The sequence below is a fragment of the Molossus molossus genome, unplaced genomic scaffold (genome assembly GCF_014108415.1).
Source record: "Molossus molossus isolate mMolMol1 unplaced genomic scaffold, mMolMol1.p scaffold_m16_p_1, whole genome shotgun sequence".
Classification (NCBI taxonomy): Eukaryota; Metazoa; Chordata; class Mammalia; order Chiroptera; family Molossidae; genus Molossus; species Molossus molossus.
The window spans coordinates 62,593,306-62,608,711 of NW_023425344.1; the positions used below are offsets into that span (position 1 = coordinate 62,593,306).

General features: G+C 40.7%; 1 pseudogene; it reads right to left on the reverse strand.

Moving 5' to 3' along the window:
- Window positions 1-1,280: 1,280 nt before the first annotated feature.
- LOC118628016 lies at window positions 1,281-10,361 on the reverse strand (annotated as a pseudogene).
- Window positions 10,362-15,406: the final 5,045 nt, after the last annotated feature.

The following is a 15,406-nucleotide window of genomic DNA, read 5'->3' on the forward strand; positions in this document are numbered from 1 at the left end:
GAAGGTGTGGGTCCAAATAAGTCTGTGCAGGCCCTTGAAGAGAAACTGCCTGGGGTTCCCAAAGCCCCAGCCTCCCTCAGCCTCAATTCCCACTGGTTTCTACAGCCAGAAGTTATGGAGACTTCTCTTCCTGGAACTGGATATCTGAGCTGGGAGCCTGGTGTGGGACAGGGACCCCTCACTCCTCAGGGAGGACCTTCACAGCCACGGTATCCCTCCTGACTTTTATCCACCACATGTGGGTGTGGGACTAGCCTGTAGGTGCCTCCATCCCTCATACCAGTCTTCATGTGGCTTCTTCTTTAATTTCGCAGTTGTAGGACTTCCATTCAGCTCGATTTCAGGCAGTTCTAAATGATGGCTGTTCTGTAGTTTAGTTGTAATTTTGATGTGGTTGTGGGAAGAGGCAAGTACCACATTTACCTACCCGCCACCTTGACTGAAAGTCAGCCCAAAGTATTTGTTTTTTTGAGAGATCAATGGAATGTACTGAAGTACTTCTAATTTGGGGAGATAGAAATCAGTGTGGATTATCAAAGCAAACCATAGTAGCCCTCAGATGTGGGAGTCAGGAACTGACTTGTGTCTTTAACAAAAAATTTGAACCTAGTCAGATTAAAATGAATGAACTTGCCCTGGCTGGGTTGCTCAGTTGGTTGGAGCGTCATCCCAAACACCAAAAGGTGGCAGGTTCGATTCCTGGTCAGGGCACATACCCAGGTTGGGGGTTCAATCCCCAGCTGGGGCACATATAGGAGACAGCCGACTGATGTTTCTCACATTGACATTTCTCTCTTCCTCTTTCCCTTTCTCTCTTGCTTTCCCCCTTTCTCTCTGCAAATCAATTAAAAAATTAAAATAAATAAAATGAATGAGCTGTTCCTGTGGACTTTCCTTTCTGAGAAGAGCATGCCCTGAGATTTTCTCGTACTCTAGTAAATGCTCTGTGTACTTCTTATGTGTGATGCTATAATAATAATAGCAGTAATGATAATAACAACCACAACTAACACAAATCAACTGTTATTATGTGCCAGCACTCTTCTTCTTCTTCTTCTTTTTTTTTTTGTAAAGTGGAGGGAGAAAAAACACTACAGATCTTAACTTACAGAAGAGCCCAGAGTAGAACACAACATAGAGAAGTGGGTCCCCTCCAGTGAGGAAGCTCTCTATCCCCAAAACCCTTCCCATGCTCAGGACCTCCTGTCTAAAGAGCCATTGCTCACAAGCTTTGCTTTGGGAAATGGAGCCACCCTCCTCTGCCCCTGCTTATGACTGCCTCACTTCTCCATTCTAAGTTTGATTTTGAATTCTATGGGCTGTGTGGTCACAGAGGCCTCTAAGGATTGGAGAGCACCTTCAGGATGGTGTCAAGGTCCACTTCAGCACGAAGGTTGGATGAAGTGGCAGAATTCACCCTGAGAGGCAGTTTTCTCTCCTTCTTACCAAAGAACTATCACTCAGCTGTAGCAGGGTGGGCTGGTCTGAGGTGATAACGCTCCCATTCATGTGAAGGCTGCACTTCATTGGTTCCATGTGCGGACACTGGTTGTTGTATTTTCTTTATGTGGTGATGGCCTCATTCTTATTCACAAACACCAGCTCTGCTACCTGAGGATGGACCAGCTGAGCCTGCTTCAGGGCTCCACACATACAGAAAAGCTTAACAACGTCCTCCTCCCTGACTTGAGGGTGCAGATTATTTCATGGTCATCTCAGTGCCTTCCAAAGGTTTGAGGATAGGCTCAGCAGGCAGCAGCTCTTTGGGAGGGCTCCTCCTTGTCCTGAACATGTTGGTCAAGGCTTTTGGTTGAACAGAGGCAGGGAGAGCAGGAGCTGTGTATGCATCATTCTGAGCCATTTTGATGAGAGGGCCTTGGACATGGAAAGCTTGGGGTTGCTCAGCCGCACCAAGTGGTAGAGAAAGCTGCCAGAGGCTGCGAATTTCATCTGTTCACTAGAAATCGAAGCCACAACGTCACTGTCTTCATCCAGGTGGTATAAATTCTGTTTGGCCTGGTGGTTACTGACAACATTGAGCCTCATTCCAGCACGAGGGGCACGAAGTGGTGTCATGGCCTTTGGCTGTGGCACCTGGTTTTGGTGAGCTACAGATCTGGGGTCACCTCTCAAGTGGGGGTGGGCTCAGGAAGGCAGCAGGGGAACGCCACTTCAAACTGAGCTGCTCCTGGCATCGGCCACCAGGCAGGGCTTCTGGGTGCCGTGCTCTGCTGCTTGCTGGAATTCTCTGGCATTATGCACTCTCCCTTTGATCTGGAAGCGGGCATCTTTCTGCAAAAGCTGTTCCGGGGCGTCCTGGACTCCCAGCTGGAGTCGCGCACCCGCGAGGCCAGTCTTCCCCTGGGCGGCAAACCTCTGCTAGGAGGTGGCTGTGCTGCGGGCCGGCCGGCTGAGAAGGCCCCGCTGGATCCCAACACCAGACTGGATCCGCCAGCTCCGGTTGGCACTGACCTGCCCCTTCGCTGCAGCAGTCTGCTTCCCCTGGGGGAGCTCCTCCAGGGAGCGGCCCCCCTGGCCGCGTGGACTCTCTGAGTCCCGGAGCCCAACCCGGAGCCTCTTCGGAGCAACTAGCTGCTTCCCGCATTTGCCAGCACTTCCCTAAGTGTTCTTCGTACGATCGTATGTTTAATCCTTTTAATAACCCCCAGGAGATAGGAAGCTTTATTCTGTTCACTCTAAGGAAGACGAAACTGAGGCTCAGAGAGTTTAACTTGCTCCAAATTACATAAAAGAGGCCGTGCTGGGTTGCAAACTCAGGCATGAAAAGCCAAACTGGAAAGGTCAGGAGCTAGGCAAGGTGTTCTGGAAAGAAAGGGCGGCGGGTTTCCCGGCCAAGGCAGTGGGCAAGATCGGCCTCTTCTGGGCCAAGAAGAGGTAGACCTGCTGGATCGAATGAAGGTCCGGAAGGATGACTGTTTTCAGTTAAACAGAGTTTAAACCCTGGGCAATTTACTTTCTCTGTGCCTCCGTGTGTCCCTCTATAGAAAGGAAATGATGTCTCAGGGGTGATGTGAGGTTTGGAAATAATTGTTGATCAAGTATATAGTCTACCACAGCATAAGCTGTCAATAGGTAGGAGTGGTGATGATGATGATGATTTTGTTCCACTTGCTGGAAGGTGGTGGTTGATTTAAAAATTGCAAAGAAGAACTAAATGCCTCATTTCTCTCAGTCAGCTTTGGAAGGACGGACTACATAATCTTTAGTGTTCTGTCTTAACCCTAAGTATGGAATCCTAGGTTTTGATGTTTCTTAGGTGCAAAGTTTTCTAACAAAATAATTTAATGAAGCAAAAATGAAGTTCCTTGACTCCAACCTGCCCCACCCAGCCTCCCTTACAATGTTTTCAAGGCACGTCTTGTTTTTATGACCCTTGCATTAACAGATCTACTTCAAGGAGCTTACCGTGACCCAGGAAATGGAGGCTGACTAAAAATGGAGGAGGAGAGAAGATGAGACATAAAAGGAATTTTATGTTCTTTTTTAGGAGTCATAAAAGTAGTTAAAAAGAAAAAAAAGAAAAAAACACCCTTAAAATACCACACAAAGTAGTGTTTAGATAAGACCCAGAGAATGTTTTCTGTAGCCAGAAGAAGCAGAGGCTACTGGTTATAATGATTTACCTCTTGGGTAGAGTTATGGTTCAGGATTCTATCAGTCAGGGCTCAGCGGGATGTAAGAAAAGCCACTTAAGTTATTTTAGGCAGGAGATTTAACACAGGTGTGCTTATAAAATTATTGGAAGGATTGAAGGAGCAGGCCCCAGCTGGCCCTCCAGAGACTACTACCTAAAGGACAAACCACAGCTGCCAGGCAAAGGAACTGTGACTTCAGCACAGTCAGGAAGTTGGGTAATCAGGAGGCCATTGGGCTTGCTGTTGGTTCCAGGGTCAGTTCCCATATGTGTGAGCCTGGGATCAGGAACTGCTGCTTCCACTGTTGGTTCAGAAACACATCACCTGGGCCAAGATCTAGAAATCAGGAAGCTGGCTCCAACATAGGCTCTGGAGCTGTGATCTGCCTGCTACATCTGCACCAGCAAAACAAATGTCTCTCTCTCCATTTAACTCAGGTTTGAATCTTCATCTTGCCCAAGCACATCTTCAGAGGAGTTAGGGCAATGTTTTTATCTTTCCAGCTTCTGCAGTGCAGGAAAGCAGAGGTTGGAGTGAATGTTGAGCTAACCCATGTATTTCAATGCAGTGGTTTACACAGTAGAAAACTAGGAAGGCTTCAGTTTTCTCTGTTAAGCTTGTTTTTGTAGATTTATGGAAAGAAGAATGTGTGTTTGTAGGCATAACCACACATTTACCTTATCATGATCCTCTGACAAATTTCAGTGAATCCTAATACGGAACCTGAATTATTTGGCGATCAAGTAATTAGATAAGCATAGAGAAGCATATTTATTAACAATAGATTTAATGGAGCTGTTCATTTTATAATACACTTGGAAAACCATCACTTCTCCAGTGTCCATGGTTAAATAAATGTCCAAATTGTTTTTCTATCTTAGACCTTTTGGCTGCTCCAGGATGCTTGGATCATAATCACTTTTCTTTTTAGCAAGGTGCCAGAGAGCAGTAGTGTTTGAAGCCCAAAGACCAATATGACAACCTGCAATCTTTATGAGGACAGGGACCACATCTTTAACCCTTTCATCCCTACACCTACTGTCGTGAATGCTTTTCTCCAGTACCATGGACATAGTAAGTGTGCAACAAATATTTGTTGAACACTTCTTGATGAATAGTGGACTGCATGAATGACTGATTGCTAATTAGATCACATAGTGATTTTTAATGGTGGTGAAACAATTTGGAAAAATGTATTTTTGACTTAACAGTTGAGTTTTTTTTTTTAACAAGAATATTTATGAAAAAAAACCATGAATATCACAGACAATTTCTTCTTCCTCAGACTTTTATTCCACACCAGACCCGATCTCAAATGAAATTCATGTTGTGATTATAATTTGGGTTTTTCATTCCCTGGAAAATGTAACGTGGACACAGAGAAGAAACACATTTTCCCAGTAGCATCCTGGCTCTAGCTTTCTTTTCCGTATTTAGCATGCTCTCATGCTTTGTCAAATTTCATAATTCAACCCAGGATGACTATTTACTCAGAATTTCTTACCTCTCCTGACTCCTGATCAATGCTGTCCTTTTTGACCTTTGCAAAAAGCAGTGAGCAAAGCAAAATTTTCTTCTGTAGATAATGTACGAATTATTTCCTTCAGTGAAGTTGCAATGAAAGACTCAGAATAGTGTTTACAACAGAGATTTTCAAGCTGCAATATCATTATAAAGTCAAATTCTTTTCTTTCATATGGAAGTTATAATAGGATCAAAGATATGAGTTCCAAGCAGTCTTTTCTTTCTTTTTTTAATCCTTACCCGAGGGCATTTTTGCATTAATCTTCAGATAGAGCCAGAGGGAGAGAGGGAGGAAGAGAGAGAGAGAGAAACATCAATGTGAGAGAGACACATTGAGTGGCTGCCACACACACGACCCCAACTGGGGCCAGGGACAAACTGAAACCAAGATATGTGCCCTTAATGGGAACCAAACCCGGGACTCTGGTCCGTGGGCCAACATTCTAACTGCTGAGCCAAACCGGCCAGCGCCCAAGCAGTCTTTTCTCATTATGGTGTTTAATTTGTGTCCCTGAAGGAATGTTATAAATTACTAGGTAAAAAGATCAGGGATTATTTACTCATTTAACCATTCCAAAATTATTTTTGAGCACTTGCTGTATGCCAGGCACTGTAATGCAACAGAGAACAAAGCAGACAAAATCCCTGCCTTCACAGTAAAGACTTACCTTCTAGTAAGAAGACACATTAAACAGATGCACATAAGTATAATGAATATGATGCCAGGTTGTAGATATTGGAATGCAATAAAATAAAGCAGGTCAAGGTGAATGTAATGAGTACTGATGTTTAATCAAACAGTGATGTGAAGGGAAAGAGTATTCCAGGCATGGGACAGCAAATACAAAGGTCCAAGTATCAAAATGAGCAGGAAGGTGGGTGGGCAGGGGTTAGATGATGGAAGGCCTTGTAGACCATGACAAAGAGTGTGGAATTTATTTTGGGTGTAAAGGGAAGCCAACAGAACACTAAGAACAGAGGATCAACATGATGTAGTTTATATTTTCCAAAGGTCACTCTGCTGTTGTATGAAGAATAGACTATAGGTGTGGTAAGGAAGACAGCAAGGCAACAATTGAGGCTATTATTTTCCAGGTGGCTTGGATTCATTAGTCCAATACATTTATTGGCAACGAGAGTGCTGGGAAGTGGTCACAGAACTGTATGCAATAAAGTCTGGAGTTATATTACGAACAGTAACACTCTAGTTTTCATTTCTACTCTGCTGAGGACATGATGAGAGGAAATGGGCTCAGACAGCAAGTAGAGACATTTAGTTTAAGGGCAGAATAAGGAGTGGCAAGGACAAATTTTGAACTGGATAGATGGACATAGTATGGAATATCTTTCTTTGGGTATTTAGAAGAGGGAAATATCTTTCTGCTCACCTGGGCTCCTTCCTTTCTTCTCTTTTTCAACTAATTACTTAAACGTTAGATTAGATTTCTTAAAGTGCGTTATTAGAACATTTTGAAGGGCAAGAGGGTTTGCATACATGTCTAAAAGAGTTGATAAGACAGAAAAACTATAACTGATTTATCAAAGAATCACATAAGCTTCTGAAATAGAAAGAATTCTAGAGAAAGTTGATGCATCAAGGACAAATACCTGTAGAAAGGTTCATAGGAGTAAGGTCAGAATTACTAAAGCAGGAAATGAGGTGCAACTTTCACAGTTGAAATAGAACATTTCTCTCTTACTCTATGAGGAGGAAGAAGAGACTAAAGCAGAGTGTTGTCCTTCAATTAGATAGGAAAGAAAGAGGCTCAGTGATGACATCAAAAGGCCACAGGGCCTTTAATGTCTTTTTAAAAAACCTTTCTGCATGATCAAATGAATGGGGCTCTGGAAAAAGGTGATGCATACTTTAGGAGAATGAAAGAGAAAAGAACACTTGGAGGAAGATAATTTATATAAGTGAGATCTGTATCTAAATGTGCCGGCCCTGGTGATTTGCATCCAAAGGTACTAAAAGAATTGGCTGAGGTATTGTGGACCATAAATTAAATATGAGTCAGCAATTTGTAATGCTATTATTTAAAAAAGGGAACATGATTGAGAGTTGTATTAACAGAAGTATGACATGAAAAGGGCAAGAATACACTTGGCATTGATCAACCATTATTTAGAATGTAATTACCAATTTTTGATCACTGTATTTAAAAGAGATGAGTAGGTTTGAGGAAAGGAGCACAAAATGATGAGTGAAATAAAAAATAAGTGAGAAGACTAAAGGCGGGGTTAAAGGTTGTGTCATTTTGGGTAAAAACACCAACTTCCAGATTACTCTTACTTGGATCACCCAGGCCTTTTTTGAATCTTAAGTGATTGTTATCTCAGTAGTCATATCTTAGGTTAAAGGAAGTGGATTGCTTTGTTTAGAAAATAGCCAAGGTATAAGGATTATTGTGAAGACAATTCTGGCAAGTTGTTCTTCATGTTTGCCAGAGGAGAGCATGAGGGGGTTGAGGGGTGGGTATATATTGGTATTAAGAGAGTTACATAAAAAAAAGAACTAAACTAACAGTGATTAAATATCAGGACGAAAGGCTTATTTTCCCACAAAACCGTAGCATAATAATTCAGGGTCCTTAAATATATACAGTTGTTGCTTGAACAACTCGGATATTAATGGTACAGATCCCTTTAGAGTAAAAAAATCACATATAACTTTTGACTCATCCAAAACTTAACTACTTAGCCTACCATTGACTGGAAGCCTTTCTAATAACAGTCAATTAAGACATATTTTGTATGTTACATACTGTATTCTTACAGTAAAATAAGCTAGAGAAAATGTTATTTAAAAAATCCTAAAGAAGCCCTGGCCGGTTTGGCTCAGCAGTTAGAGCGTCCGCCTGCGGTCCGGAGAGACCCGGGTTCGGTTCCTGCTAAGGGCATGTACCTCGGTTGCAGTTTGTCCCCGGCCCTGGTTGGTCGTGCAGGTGGCAGCCACTCGATGTGTCCCTTTCACATCGATGTTTCCCTCTCTCTCTCTTCCTCTCTCTCCCTCCCACTCTGTCTGTACAAAAAATGGAAAAATGTCCTCGGATGAGGATTAAAAAAAAAAAAAAAATCCTAAAGAAGACAAAATACATTTTTAGTACTCTGTTGTTTTTGTTGATACTGTAAGTTTACATTCTATGTTTACAGGATGAAAAAATTCCAGGTATTTGTAGATCCGCTTATTTCAAACCTGTGCTGGTCAAGGGCCAACTGCACAGTGGGCTGTTCGTGTTCTTGGGTTTTGCATCTGTAGATTCAACCAATTGAGGAATGAAAACATATTTTTGCATTCTCAACCGTGTTTTTCCCAACTTTGGGTGGAAAATACTGCTTTTAATCTGAGGGCTGACTGTACTTGTTGTCTTTTATTGTCTTAGAGTTCTGTTTCTTGATTCAGTGGAGGAGCAATGTTTGGACAAGAGTCAACAATGATAAACAAGTGCCCATTTCAATCGTAATTCTGGTATGATGCTGGAATTGCTAACTGGGCAAGATTTTTTTTCTTATTATTCCTAATTACTCTAATTGTCTCCTTTTTCCCATGAACACACCCCTGAGCATCTCTTTCCGGGAAGCCCAGGGCATTATGTTGCCCCTCCTTGGCAGTGCAATACCCTCTTCCTACCTCCCTTTGATATTTCCCTGGGGCTGTTTCCTCTGTGATAGTCTTGGACTTCTTCCTGCATTCCTGTTACAATGCCCCTTTACTCTGTCCTATCATCTAATATTCTTTACTTGGCTTTCCACATGGACAGTTTATTAATTCTGATAATTCTTTCTAATGGGGTTAACGGTGGTTTTTCATTGTCTCTTAACAAATGGCACTGTGGGACTGACTAGTGGTATGAGGGAGAATATTTTACGTGGCATATAAATGTGGCATTACATAACATTGAATCATGTATAGTGAAATGATCCCCCTTTCAATTTCTTCTCAAATCTTTCTAATTAAGACAAGGAGAAAATTTCGTTTTGGTGCTTAGCATGGTTTTAATCCTTCAACAATTGCTAATCTCCCTTTCTAACAAAGCAAGTATAGGCTTCAGGCTCAAAGTCTTGGGTGGTAGAATTATTTCTTAGGCTTTTTTGGGGGTATTGAAATATAAAATATAACACTAGAAAAGGGCATAAATAAAAATGTATAGCTTGATTAATTATATTAGCTAGAGCCTTAAATTATTTTTTCAATTCTTGTTGCATTTATGTACAGATTCTTGCAACAATTCTTGTTGCTTTTATTAATGTCAGTGATACTGGTTTTCTAAAGCAGTGACAAAGAAGTTTATTTTAAAGAGACATTTATTAAGTAAAAGAAAAAAAAGGAATTGATTTAAAGAGAAAAATATTACCCTATTTCAAAGATTCTAAAGATTTATCCCCCCCCCACCCTAAGATTTTAACGTCTCTGAAATCATGCATCATACCATTGGTGTTATCTTAAGATGCCCGAGGTCAGGCAGTATACCTACAGTGCTGTAAACCTGCAGTTGACACCTGTAGTCAAATCAAGAAGGATCAACAATCAGAGCATTTTAAATGAAATAAAATATGGCAAATATGACATGGAAAAAGTGGAGATCTGGTGTCCAAATACCTGAGGTTTAGGAGACAGTAGCTTGGTGATCTGTTCTTTCTATCTGATGTCTCTGTATTTTACTAGGAGCTCTCTAGAGATGCACACTCTCAGCCCCAAAGAGTGAGAGCAATATTTGAGATTTCAACCCTGTGGCCGGGTTGTGGTGGACGCCAGGGAATCCTGGGGAGTAGGTGATCTTCATTTTATATATCCTCAGTGCTGTGTGCTTATCACCTCTGTGTCTGTCCCTGACACAGGTCTTGCCTGGCCCTTTGTAACATAAATGTTATCCTTGATTGGAAATTTATGAGCGCTACACATTTAAGCTGCAAGCTTATGAATTATAAGGAAACTAGAGTTCAGATTTAGAATATTGTTACACTAGAATGTAGATCAATACCCTTGAACATCAGGTACTTCTGCCTAGGCTTGCTCCCTGCACAATGATGACCGAACACAATGCCTTCTGTATAGGAGCCTCTGAATATGTATTTGTTAAAGGAATGAATGAAGGAAGCTTACCCTTGGTCTCTCACTTGCAGACTCCAGCTATGGCCGTACTGTGTGGACTGAACAGCTAGGGGACAGCAGCAGCCCATAGTTGACTCCCCAGCCTCCTCTGAGACTCCAGGGGAAATGACTGCACATTTGTATGGCACACCATTTGCATACCCTAACGAGATGGGCTATAATTGGCCTTCATTGATTTTGTTTTCATTGAGCTAAAATAGAGTCAGAGCTTCTTAGGCTAGAAGAACTGATTGATTTGTGGTAGAATTCAGGACTATTCAGTTGAAGAAATAATTAATTATGTTCTTATTTAGTAATCATCAGGGTTCAGCCTGTTTTTAGCAGGAGAATGTGCTCAGCAGAATTGGAATTTGCTAAGGCAGGGATGCTTTAATATAGGTACTTTAAATGAGTAAATGGATACCACACATAATAGTTAATATTATTTTTTAAAAAAGAAATCTCTGTGCAGATTGGAGACAACAGTATATATACATATAATATAGAGAACAAGAGAGAGGCATCGTATCTTCCTGTTCTTCATCTTGCTCCTCACTGAGCATATAATTCATCTATTTTTCTCTCTGTCCATCTATCCATCCATTCATCCATCCTTTTATCTATCTGTGCATCACTGAATTCACCACCCATCCTTTTGAATTAACTGTGAGTTAATTCAGTCTGGGTGTATGATACCTTCCACCTTTGTCTACCACTTCTCAGACTCAGGGGCTGGTCCAGATTGGCCCCAACCCTAGAGGAATAGACAAGGGAATATTAGCCTGATTTGGTTATCCTGAAGCTTGGGACACTTAAGCAAATAGAAAGACAGGTCATTCTGTGTAGATAGGTAGCTTGGAATTTTAAACTGATTATGATTAAAATCTTTCTAAATGGTTTAGTCCCATATCAAAAACCCCCTTTAAAAAATTTCTTTTGAAATTATTGTGTACAGTTTTTGGATATTATTAGTCATTATTAGAGTGAGGTCTAGTCTCTAAATTGAGACCTTATAACCTTTGAGGAACAAGGTATAGATAAAATAAATAACCACCTTCTCCCTTCATTTAACAGACATTTATTGAGAAACTTAATGTGTAAGGTGTTATGGTAAATGCTGTAAGTGCTGGAAGGGGTACAAAGATGAATACAATACTAAAGCTGCTCTGAAACATCTTACAAGTTATTATAGAAATATTTGTCAGAAGTTATTTGGATGTTAGTATTTAGGACTATGTAACCACATATGGCCAATAGCCTAGACTGCAAAAATCTATATGGTATTAGGCAGAACCATATGAAACTATTAATGTTTTACCATTTTTGCCCCATAAAAAGAGAAAATTTATATGGTTTAGTCTAATAAATGTGTAAAACAACGTATTTTATTTGATTTAAAAAAAATCCTCACCTGAGGATATTTTTCCATTTATCTTCAGACAGAGTGTGAGGGAGGGAGGGAGAAAAGGAGGCAGAGGGAGAGAGAGAGGGAGAGAGAGAGAGAGAGAGAGAGAGAGAGAGAGAAAGGTACAGAGAGAGAGAGAGTGAGAGATCTGAGAAACATCTGAGAGAGACACATCAATTGGTTGCCTCCCGCACAACCCCGACCAGGTCTGGGACCAAACTGCAACTGAGGTACATGCCCTTGACTGGAATCGAATCTGTGACCCTTTGGTTCTTGGGCTGATGCTCTAACCAGCCAGGGCTAAAACAGTTTATTTTATTGTATTTAAAATTTTTTTTATTTATTAATTTGTTTTTGTTAATAGATGTTCTCACTTTTCCTTCATTGACACCCTCCTCCCCTTTCTGCCTCATCCCCAGCTTTGTTGTCTATGTTCATTGGTCATGCACACATGCATGTAAATTCTGTGGTTTGTTTCTTCCCCCACAAACCCCGTCTCCTCTGAGGCTTGTCAGTCTGTACCCCACCTCTATGTCTCTGGGTTAATTTTGTTCAGCAGTTTGTTTAGTTCATTATATTCCACAAATAAGTGAGATCATGTGATATTTGTCTTTCTTTGCCTGGCTTATAAAAAAGTATATTTTAAATTAAAGTAAAAAACAAAGAGTAACTAATGCCAAGAACTATAATGATAATGTGGGGGAAAATGATAATGATAATGATAAAAAAAAATATAATGATAATGTGGGCTCCTTCATGGATGTTCTCATTTTGAGAGATAGTTGACATAGGTATTTCTGACTTTGAATACTGGATCTTTCCTTTTTTAGCTGTGTGACTGAAGAAGTTTTCTACCTCTCTCAAGTTCCATAGTTAGGCAACAAGATTACCTTATAGGTTTGGGGAAACATTACACAAATTAAGTGTGTGAAATGCATAGGGTGGTATCTGACTCATAATAAGCACTCAATAAATATGAGCTATTTTTGTCTAATGTCAGCTATTTTCAGGTGCTACTTGCTATCTCTGTGACCTTGGGCAAATTATTAGCGTTTCTGGGTCTACAGCATCATTTTGAAAATAGCATTGTTAGAAGGCCGAAGAGAGACTAATCATTGTGAAACTTGACAGTGATGCATTATATAAGTATGCAGGATTAATATTAAATTTTACATAATAAAGTATATCCTTGTTATTAATCCCATTTCCAGTTGTTCTTGAAAATTTTATCAAAATATTCTAGCAAAGGAGACAAGTGCTCAAGGACTCACTCAGTTGATTCTATCTTAAATCTTCCAAATTTCTTTTTGTTAAGGTTTCCAAGAAATGCAATTCCAGTCTTATTGTTGACCTTGAATACATGTTATAAATTTTGATCATGAAGTAGAAAAGGCTTTATGAGTGGATAAGATATGCAATAACTTAAAAAAACAAACTTAAGTTCAGTGGTTCCTTGGGATATATTATGGCAACAACCCATATCTGACCGTGAGCATACTTTTCAAATAGTTTCTTCTTCCTTTACAATAATCTTTTAAGGCATGTGGAACATGGGTTGTCATCTTCACTGTACAGATAAGAAAACTGAGGCTCCTAAAGTTTAAGAAACTAAGGTTTCATCTCAGATATTAATGTTGGAATTGTTCTCTTATTTCATAATCTGTAACACTCTACGTATCATTGTTTAAGATAAGAATGTCAATTTCTAGGCCTGATATACTACACTGACTTCATCGTCAGATATCATTTTCTGAGAGCATTTTTGTATTTTCTACTTAGAAGAGGGCACTTGAAAATTTTGTTGGGAAGAAAAATTTCAGTTAGAAATGAGAAAACTTGTTTCTGGAATTTCCTCTAGTATTTCAACAACCAATTCTTCTGTAGGAAATTATATATATATAATTATACCTTATGAAGCACACACACATATGCACACACACAAATGCACACACAGGAATGATGGAGCTGAAGCCCTCAGCCAGATCATGAGTTGTTGACCTTTGGGTGAACTTGGAGTGCTTTTATTGCCATGGTGGTGCCAGGAGGGGAAAGCATGATTCTACTAAGGGGTGTGTTCATACTTTGTATTACAACTAAATGATTACCAAGTTCTACCTTTTTCTAAAATACGTTTTTATGGATGTTAGAGAGAGAGGAAAGGAGAGAGAGAGAGAGAGAGAGAGAGAGAGAGAGAGAAACATTGATGTGAGAGAGAAACATCTGTGTGAGAGAGAAACATCAATCAGTTGCCTCCTGTAGGTACCCTGACTAGGGATAGAACCTGCAGCCTGGGTATGTGACTTGACCAGGAATTGAACTGGCGACCTTGTGATGCATGCGATGAAGCTTAACCAACTAAGCCACATTGGCCAAGGCCCAAGTTCTACTTTTTTTCTGGGTTTTTACTGGTAATAAAGAGGGAGTACCTAAGCTCTTTAAATTTGAGTTAGGTCAGAAGTTAGAGGTTAAAGGCACAGTACCTACCCAGCAAAACTATACTCACTTAAGAAGGCAGCTGTAAGTTTGGGGGTCCCCAGGCCACCTGTATTTCTGACCAATTTGGGGGTTTCCATGACCCTTTCAGTTTTGATAAATCCCTAGGAAAACTCAAAGAACTCAAGAAAGTGCTATAATTAAGATTACAATTTTTTGCTTTTGTTTTTAATAAAGGATACACACAGGGTGAGGGTTTCAAGTACAGAGCTTTCATATCCTTGGCATATGGAATCAGGGTACAACATTCTCCTAGCACACTAATGTGTACATCAACCAGGAAGTTCACACAAGCTTCAGGGTCCAGAGTTTTATTTTTATTTTTTAATTGATATTCAGAGAGAGAGAGAGAGAGAGAGAGAGAGAGAGAGAGAGAGAAACATATATTGATGTGAGAGGAAAACATCAATTGGTTGCCTCCGGCATGTGCCCTGACTGGGGATGAAACCCACAACTTCGGTATGTAGCCTTAATGGGAATGGAACCCACCACCTTTTGGTGTAGAGGACAATGCTCCAACCATACAGGTCAGGGCTAGGGTACAGAATTTTTATTGGAGTTCCACTGATTGACTTATTGGCCATGTGGTTGAACTCAGTCTCTAACCCTTCTTTCCTCTGTGGAGGCTGGGCTTACATCACCTAGCTCAACGCCTCCACCCTCTAGTCACATGGTTGGTCTTTCTGGCCTGACCGGCTCCATCCTGAGTCATTGCCTTAGTATAAACCCAGGTGTGGTACAAGGACCCATCTAAGAAAGCACCTGGGAAATTCCATGGGTTTAGTTAGGAGCTTTCTTTTAGGAACCTGAGACAAAGAAATTCTTTATTATAACAATACTTCGTACGGAACAAAAATCAGCAAGTGCTTATTAAATGAAAGTATGAAAGAATGAAGGAGGAAATGAATGAATTTGATGGATTTTCTGAGGGATATGAGCCAGGATCTCCAAGGTCTTTTCTAGGGTAATGAACTTGGAAGCTTCTGAACGTACTCCATTTCTGAAGTGTTCCGAATCTACCAGTCCAAACCCACCTGCTTACGGGGGGGTCATACAGCTTGGATTCAGGATCTTGGTTAGCCTTCAACTAGGTGTAGTAGTGATCATGTTGACTGTGTTCCCCTAGAGTGCAGCATACTTTGCATGTGCCACACCACACCGCAGGGAAGTCATTGCTTTAACAAATACTTAATGAATGCCTGCCATATCTTAGGTACTGTTCTAGGTGCTGGGGAT